The 8,739-nt window shown below is 56.4% G+C and overlaps 1 protein-coding gene across 5 annotated transcripts in view; it reads left to right on the forward strand.

Moving 5' to 3' along the window:
* The window catches only part of GRM4 (glutamate receptor, metabotropic 4), a 135,059-nt gene that overhangs the window by 50,451 nt on the left and 75,869 nt on the right, over positions 1-8,739 (forward strand). The window contains exon 1 of one of the 5 annotated variants that reach the window (XM_011945440.1): positions 5,990-6,083. The exons of the other annotated variants lie outside the window; for them this stretch is intronic. The gene's annotated coding sequence lies outside the window, so the exon portion shown is untranslated. Of the gene's footprint in view, positions 1-5,989; positions 6,084-8,739 lie in introns of those variants that run through there. 5 annotated transcript variants of the gene reach the window in all.

An 8,739-nucleotide genomic window follows, 5' to 3' on the forward strand; every position in this document is an offset into this window, starting at 1 on the left:
TGGGAGTGCACTGTGCATGTGTGTGGGAATGGCAAGTGTGGGAGGCAGGAGACCAGCAGGAGGCTAAGGGCCCTGTTGTGATAGCCCAGCAAGAGGTGCTGGAGCTGTGGACCTGGGCGGTCCTGATGGAGGAGGTGGGTCGTGGTTGGATTTTGGATCTCTTTTCAAGTAGAGCCAACAATATTTGCTGATAAATCAGGTTTGGGATGTGTGAGAAAAAGACTCAAGGACTTTGTCAACACTCTGGCCTGCACAGCTGGAAGGCAGAGTAGCAGTTACCTGGCAGGGAAGGACTTTGAACCTGCTGAGTTTGGGACACCCATTGGATAGCCCAGGGGAGCAGCAGCTGGATGGGAGCCTGGAGTTCAGGGGTGCATACTCTGTCTCCTCGCCTGCCGTGGTGAGATCTGGTGAACCCCTGAGAGGGCAATCCCAGGCCCCAGTGAGTGAGTGGAGAGGCAGACAGAGGGAAGGGAGTGCTGAGCCCTGGGGGCCACCAGGGTCGGATCAGGGACAAGAGGCAGGATAAGCAAAGGAAGCTGAGAGGAAGGAGGGGACCAGGAGTGTCAGGAGTGGGACCACCAAGCGAGGAAGGGACTACCCGGGTCAAATACTGCAGTGGGGCCAAGTGCAATGAGGACTGGCACTGGGGAGAAGGGACTGAGCATCCCCAGCCGCAGCTCAGCACCCCCAGCCTGGCCGGTCACCTAGCCTTGCCTGCATCTTGCTTCCGAGCTGGTTTTTGGCCTCCTCCCAGGGGTCAGGCTCCCTTTCCCCAGTGGAAGCCCCCAGAGCCCCAGGAGGGCCTTCTCTCTGCCAGCCTGGGGCTGCCAGCCTGGCCCTGGCCTGGCTGTGATATAAATTATGGGGAAAGATGGTGATGTGACTTTTATCGGCTCATGTGTTCAATAATGGTAATACATCCCATTATATCATATTATATTAATATAGCGCAATATATTACACACAGCACTGCACATTAACTTGACTCGAGAGCGCGCTGGGCAGACACCGTGGTTCATTTTCTCGGCCTAGCCACGCCCCATTGCCGGCACTCAGTGCTCCTGGTGATGCGGTCATCAGGACATGGGGTGCAGTTACGGACACCCCAGGCGCCACACTGAGGTTTTCCCAGACCTGCCCCTGCCTATGTGAGGATTGTCGGCTTTTGGAGAAGGGGCTTTCGGATGTTGTTACTCCCACCTTGTGGAGGCCCCTCTGTCCTTACCCATGAGTGCAGCAGTGGTCATCTAATTAAGCCCCCATTGAACAGATGCAGAAACTGAGGCTCATAGATGTGAAGTGGCGCCCAAGGGATGTGGTGGGGAAAGACCTGGAACAGGGACTCTCAGCTCCCCATCCGGGCTGCTTCCTGGGTGCGGGGATGGTGTGGGCAAAGTGCAGGAGGCTGGGAATGGACACGCAGTGTGTGCCAGGTGGGGAGGGAGCAGGGGTGAGAGTGCTCAGGGGCTGGGGCCAGACAGCCTGGGTTCAAATCTCATTCTGCCACTTGCTGTGTCATCCTGTTTCCATGTATTCTTGGGCCTCCGTTTCCTCATCTGAAAAATGAAGGTAATAAGTAGTGTTTGCTTCATGGGATTATTGTGTGAGGGAGAAGTGAATAATCCACATGAAGTGCTTGGCACAGAGTAGGTGCTCGTTAGCCGACAGTCCTGTTATGATGACACGAACACTCCAGTAGCCTTGTGCTGCTGCCGCCTCCCACCCACTGGCAAGGATGCCTGGCCCGGGCCCAGCCCGCTCCGTGTCCCCAGCCCTGGGGAAGCCCGCCCTGCCCCACCCTCAGCCTGGCCCCTTTGGGTCCCACAGCCTCCCTGGGCTGCTCCCAGCTCTCCCTGCCCCTTGGACATTTGGGTGTGACCTAGGGTCAGCATTGCCTGTGTTCTGGCCCACAGACAGCACCGTGGCACAGAGGAAGCCCGGCTTGCCATTGGGTGGGCCTGTGTGTGAGCCCGGGCACATTCCTCAGCTTCGGAGGGGCAGCTTCTCATCTGAGGATCGGGCTCCAGCTTCCTACCTTGGGGCCGTGGTGAGGGTTACCAAGGGAGGCTGTGCATGAGCCTCTGCCGCACCTCCTGTGTGTGAGAGAGGTGCATGGCTGGATCCGAACATCTGGGCCAATTCCTCCCCTCTCCCCAGGCTTCTGTAACACCCGTTCTCCCTCGGGACCCTTGCAGTGCCTGACACATGCCAGTCTCTCACCATGATGCCTGTGGACAGATGAGGAGACTGAGGCTCACAAAGGAGGTGACTTGCCCAAGGTCACCCAGCGAGGCAGCTTCTTACCTCTGAAAGTTGGACTTTGAGCCCTCCTTGGAAAAGGGGGCATGGCTGTGCCCCTTGGGGCTCCTCGATGGGCCTCTGCCCTGCCCACCTGGGCTCCTCCTGGCCTCCCCCGACAGATCACTGTTGACAAGGTTACTGAGTCAGCATGTAAAACCTGCAAACGTGAGTGTCATTTATTGATCTACATTTCACCTATGAAATAGGACAAGTGCTGATTTGAGGATCGCGTTTGCTCTCCCTCGTTCGCCGCCTCCGCCCGCTCTCTCGCTGTCTCTCGGGCGCTCTTATCTGCGGCCCTGCCTCTGAGCCTGCATCCAGCCGCCTCCTTTGTCAGCCCCGCCCAGGCTCTCCACTCCATGCCCTCTATTCTTCTCCAGCTTCCATGCCTTATCGGGCCCCTCTTTTTTCCTGGGCTCCTAAGAAAACATACAATGTTTAAAAGGGTGAGACAAGGGACTGAATAAAGCGCTTTCTGGGGAAATATTTGTTCAAAGGCCTGTTGCCTGCGTCTGTCTGGTTCTCTCCTGGAAAACATAATTCTGAACAGGCCTGGAAATTAATCCAAGTGTCTGCTTGTTCTCCTGATAAGAGGCTGGGCAGAACCCGGGGATGGGGAGACAGAGGTGTCATGGGGCAGCTTCCCAGCATTTGCTTCTGGGGGTGTCAGTGGGGGACACGGTATGACAGGTCCCAGGAGGTGAGGGATGCCAGAGGGAGGGTCCTGCCTGAACCCAGGAGGGAGGAAGGAGACCTCAGAGCACCTTCTGTGTGCTGGGCACTGCCGTGGGTGGCCCGCTTACTGCAGAGTGACGCCACTGGCTTGCCCAGGTGCAGCGTCAGACCATGTGAGAATTGGAGCTGCTGACCAGCTCTGTGACCTTGGCAAGGCCCTGAGGCTTTGGGCCTCGGCTTCCTCACTGGCTGAAGGCACTTCAGCACTGAGATCCTTGTCTCATGGGCTGGCTGTGCAGAGGGAATGAGGTGTCCCCTTTGTTCAATGAACGCCTGTCCTGTGCCAGGTGTCTGAAGACACAGTGAGGGAATAACATGAAGCCCCAGGCTGATGTTTTGGAGGGAGATGGATACTAAATGAATTAAGTAAGGAAATATAGTGTGTTAGTAGGTGATCATTGTGCAGAAAATCAAAGCAGAGGAGGTGAAGGTGGGGGGCAGGGGAGGGAGGTGGGATTGGTCAGGGAAGGCCTGCCTGAGAAGAAGACATTTGAGCAAAGTCTTGAAGTGAGGGATGAGAGGGAGCGAGCCACATGCATATCTGGGGGAAGAGCATTCAGGCAGCGGAACAGCCAGTGCAAAGGCCCTGAGGCTAAGTGTGCCTGGAGAGTTCGAGGCACAGTAAGGGGGCTGGCGTGACTGGAGCTGAGTCAGTGAGGCCAAGCTGGGAGTGGTTGGAGATGAGATCAGAGGTGTTGAGCATGAAAATGCTTTGTTAAAATGCCAAATGTTGCGGGTAATTCTGACAGACTGCTCTGAGCTGAGCCGTAAAGGGCATTTTATTAGCACCTGGCAGGGGCTCCCAAAGGAAGGCTGGTGTGTGAATTTTGCAGGAAGCGGGGAGGCCTGTTATTGCTCCTGTCCCCTGCACACCTTAAATGCCCCCGTCCTTCCCGCTGGCTGCAAGGTGGTGCAAACTCTTCCCAAACTATTTCCCCATCATGGTGCCAAGAGAAAAAAGAGGACCCTTGGGACTTCAGGGCCATGCTGTGGGGGTGGAGGACAGGTAAGGATCCTAGTGAGGGACCCTGACCTGGCCACTAGGGCACAGGTGGCAGTGGTGGTCCACAAGTCCTGGCCATACCCCTGGCCTCCGGGAGAGAAGTCAGGGGCCACGAGATCACTCTCTGGCAGCCTCGTGTGGGGTTGGTGATCCTAATTAAAAGTTCAGATGCAAAAGTCTTGATGATGGAATTTCTAATTAAATCAATTTCATCTCGTCTGGGAGACAGGTTTGCATATAATAAGCATGAAATTAATAATTATGTGTAGAAACTAGCTATTGCTCAAAGCAGAGCCATTTTACACAACTTTCCAGGGCTCCTGCCCGATCTTTTGTGTTGGAGACGAGTGGGCCACTTCAGCCCTTAATTTGACAGCCAGGAGTGGAGGCGGGGGCTCAGCAAGGAGAGGAAGCAGGGCTAGTCTCCCGGCTGCTGCCCTGAGGATCCTGCCCCACAAGATGGGGGTGGCCTTCTCACTAGAGGCTGCAGCGTCACCCTCAGATTCTCAGTGTATGTGTGTAGATGTTGCATGTGTGTATGTAAATGCATATGCATGTGTAGGCCCACCGTGTACAGAGGAGACAGGTTTTACCTGACAGTTAGCAGCATGGAGTCTGCAGCTAGTCCGAGTTCAAATCCTGGCTCAGCCACTCACTAGCTGTGTGAGCTTGGGCAAGTGACTTAACATCTCTGTACCTCAGTTTCAGAAAAATGGGGAGAAGAAGAACGCCCACCTCATAGTGCTATTATAAGATTGAAGGTGTTAGGGTGCCTGAAGCTACTTAGGACAGTTCTTGGCACATAATAAGCACCCAGTAAGTGTTAGCTCTCATGATGATGAGGATTGCATGTATGTGTGTGAATTTAATTCAATACAATTCTGCCCAAACCAGCCTGTGATGAGTGTGAACTTGACACATCCAGGGCCTTGAGGTGGAGATAAATAAGAGTCATTCCCAGTTCTCCCAGAGCTGGAGCCTAATGTTTACCACTCCTTGGGTCTGTCAGCATAGGCGAGGTGATGCTGCCATAACAAACAACCCTCAAAGCTCCGTGGCTTAAAATAGCATCAGCTTAACTCTTGCTATGTTCTCTGGGGGTTGGCTAGGCACTCTGCTCCGGGACCCAGGCTGGGCTGGAACATTGCTCAGGGACCCATTGCTTACAGTAGCAGAGGAAATGTATACCCTGTAGGTGTCAGGACTGCAGTTCAGTGCTGTGGGACAGAAGCGATGGGCATGCTCTGCTCTCAGCTCATTGTCCACAACTTTTCAAGTGGCCCCAAGAAGGCAGAGATCTTGAAATGCTGGGCTGATGGCTCTTGCCCAGCACCCAGCATGAGTTCTGTGTGTATTCATTCACTATCGATTGTCTCTCCCACTCGGATGTCAGTTCCAGGAAGGCAGGGATCATGCAGAGTACTCAGTGGGTGCTCAGTAAACCTGGTCAAGTGAGTGAATTAATGAATGAGCAGACAGAGCTTTGGAGGAGCATGGGTGGATTCTGGGAGAGCGTATGGGGGGAGGCTGGTGGCCACAGGAGCAGCTGGGGCAAAGGGACCGCATGGGCCTCATGGCCAGTTCTACTGTCTTTGATGATAGTGCCTGCAGCCTAGGACACTCTGACGTGCACTCTCCATCACAGAGGGGAAACTGCAGGTCACGGTGTGATAGGAAGGGGGCTGTATCGTGGGAGCCATAGGTTATAGGGGCAGAGAAGGGCCAGAGCAACCCTGGAACTGGGCAGAGGGGAGGTCCATCTCCAGGCCGGGGGGAGGAGCAGAGCAAGGGAGGCCAAGGGCCCTGGGGTGGCAACTGCAGCTTCTTCAGCTACCAGGAAGAAGGCCGAGTCTGGGCTGGTCCAGGGTGGGCCCTCGCAGACTGATCAGTTGCACTGGGGCACACGCCGGCCGGCCAGGGCCAGACAGGGGCACAGGGTCAGGCCCCAGAGTGACTGGATGCTCAGGGCAGGAGTTGGCAGCTGGTCTGCGTCCACAGAGCAGAGGAATCGATCTGATTAATGAGGGCGTCAAGTCCTGAGGTGAGTGCCCAGGCAGGCCTGATTCGAATTCCTGGAGGGTCTGTGGGGAAGGGGCTGGTGTTCCCCAGATGGCTCTGGCGGGTGTCAGGGAAGGTGGCATTGAAGGGGAAGGGCCCCAGTGTGTGTCCCTGGAGGAGTTACTGGGGTAAAGACAGATAGTCTCCCGATCTGGGGCCTATCCTGCCACTTCCAAAGACCACCCAGTTGTGCCCACTCAGTCCCCTGCCCAGGTGCCCCCCGCCATTTCCCCTAGGCCTTGTTCTTTGGTCACTGGGGTCAAGACAGCTCCATGGAGGGCATGGGTGTGTGAGGCCTCTGTGGGGCTGTCCCAAGCTGTCTGGGTTACTCTAACCTTCTGCTCCTGAACTCAGAGGTGTGCATCAGCGATGGGCCTGGTCAGGGCTGAAGGCTGGGGACTGCTGGCGTCCTCTCCGTGTGCTGGCCCCACCCTACTCCCTCTGCTGCCTCCCTGCACCCCCTGCTGGTCCCCACTCTCTCTGTGACCACATATAATTGATCCCCAATGCTGTGAGTCTCCCGCTAAGTGCCTGCCACCTACCTCCCCTCCACCCCAAAGCCCCTATCCCAGATCAGGCAGTGTCAGCTACTGTCTGCAGTGCACTCACCGCCTCCTCCTGGACTGCCAGGCCTGCCTCTCCAGGCTCTTTCCCTGCAGGCTGAGGGCCATTCTGACCACCTGTACCCCTGCCCAGGCTCCCTCCACAGCTCCCCTGGCTCCCAGGAAAGTCCCGCCCTCCTTAGCAGGGCCTGGGAAGCCCCTGTGGCTGGGCCTCTGTGCACAGCCAGCCTGGCCCCCAGGCCCTGCCATTGTTCCCCTCACTCTGTGGCTCTTCCCTTGCCCATGGGAGATTGGGGGGAATCTTTGTTCTCCCAGCCACAAGTCTGACTCCCCCAACTAGGCTGATTCTCTGAGTGTTATTTAAATTTGTGTCCCCAGCACCTGGCCAGAGGGGTGCTCAGGTGCTCTGTGAAGGGGAGCCCTACTGAGTGTGCAGGTGAGACCCGCTCCCAGCCCGCAGAGGGAGGGAGGAAGGAAAGGGCAGCTGGCAACCTCTCCTCTTGCACCTCTGGCCGCCCGCCCCAATCTCTGCAGCTAAGGCCCTGTGGGGGAGGCTGCACGGCTCAGGCCCCTGAGGAGTCAGGGTGGGGGATGTTGCAGGCAAGGCTCTTGGAAACCGGCACTCTCCTCCTCTTTCTCTGAACCACACGTTCCTGTCCACCACAGCTTTCATGTACCTAAAAGCATCACTAGCTTTTATCTGTGAAGCAAACAGCTGATGCTGAGAGCCCGGCGGTGGAGGGCCTAAAGCAGCCAGGATCAGAAGGGCAGGGAGCATGCAGCCAAGCCTGGGGCTTGTGCCGGCCTGTGCAGGCTCCCCTGCTCCCTGGGCGATAGGGGCTGCGCCGGCCAGGTGGGGATCTTAAGGTCTGCCTGGGTCCTGGCTGGGCCTAGGCTGGTGGCCAGAGGTGGATGCAAGATCCCAGACTCAATCTGTGGTGGCGTGGCCTGGCCTGTATGTAGATGGAACAGAAAGAGCAGAGTCAGCAGGGAGGGTGGGGCAGAGCTGGAGGCCTGCAGGGCGTGCCCAGGAGGGTGGGAACAGGGGCCCGAGCAGCTCAGTCAGCATCTTGTTTCTGACATCTCCTGATGGGGATACTCAGAGGACACTATCATCTCTCCAGGCCTCAGCTTCCTCATCTACAAAATGGGCACAATGATCCTAGCCCTGCCTTTCTCTCTAATAAGAATATCTAGCATTCGCCCAGGGCCCCCATGCGCCCGGCCTGTTCTAAGCACTTTTTGTGTATTTGCTGATGCAGTCCTTTCTGTTGTGATTGTGATGACTTTATGGGGGGGAAACTGAGGCCCAGAGAGTTCACTGGATTACCTAAGGTTGCACAGTTGGGTAGCGAAGCTGGGTCACAGCTCCAGGCAGGGTGGCTCTGATGGGTGCTGGACACTTACGTGCTGTGCCAAGCATTACGGCAGAGGAGGAAAGGCAAGGTGCTTTTAACAGAAAAGGTCACAGGAAGAGGAGTGTGGGTTTTGTCAGGTAGCCCCTGGGGTGTCTGTGGTGATGGCCCTGGACAAATGGTCACTTGACTTGGGGCATACGAGGCCTTGTGGGGGTTGTGGTGGGGATTTCAATCCTAACTGAGCCGAACAGTCTTGAACAAAGCTCCAGCCTTCAGAGACCCTAAGTACTGTGCTCCGGGTGGGCACTGAGACGCTGGACACATTCCCTGCCCTCCAGCATCCTCGTTCCACCTTTAGGTGGCGTGGGATGTGGACCAGCTGCCCTCAGTGGATTTTCAGATGCTGCGGTTCTGGGAACCAGTTACCCAGAGCTGGAGCTGTGGTGTTCTGGGTCACCGCCTGTGTGCTAGCCGGTATCAGCATGCCTGGGCTGGTTGTGTGAGGCTGCTGGCTGGGCCTGGGGCAGCCCGAGGGCAGATCCAAGCACTAAACACATGTGTGTGCCTGGATACACACATGCACACATGCTCACACACACAGGCATGCACACATGTTCACACACAGGCATACATACATGCTCACACACACACCGGCATGCACCATGATCACACACACACACACACACAGGCATGCACCCTGATCTCACACACACACACA

Source organism: Colobus angolensis, unplaced genomic scaffold (assembly GCF_000951035.1).
Source record: "Colobus angolensis palliatus isolate OR3802 unplaced genomic scaffold, Cang.pa_1.0 Scaffold24, whole genome shotgun sequence".
NCBI lineage: Eukaryota > Metazoa > Chordata > Mammalia > Primates > Cercopithecidae > Colobus > Colobus angolensis.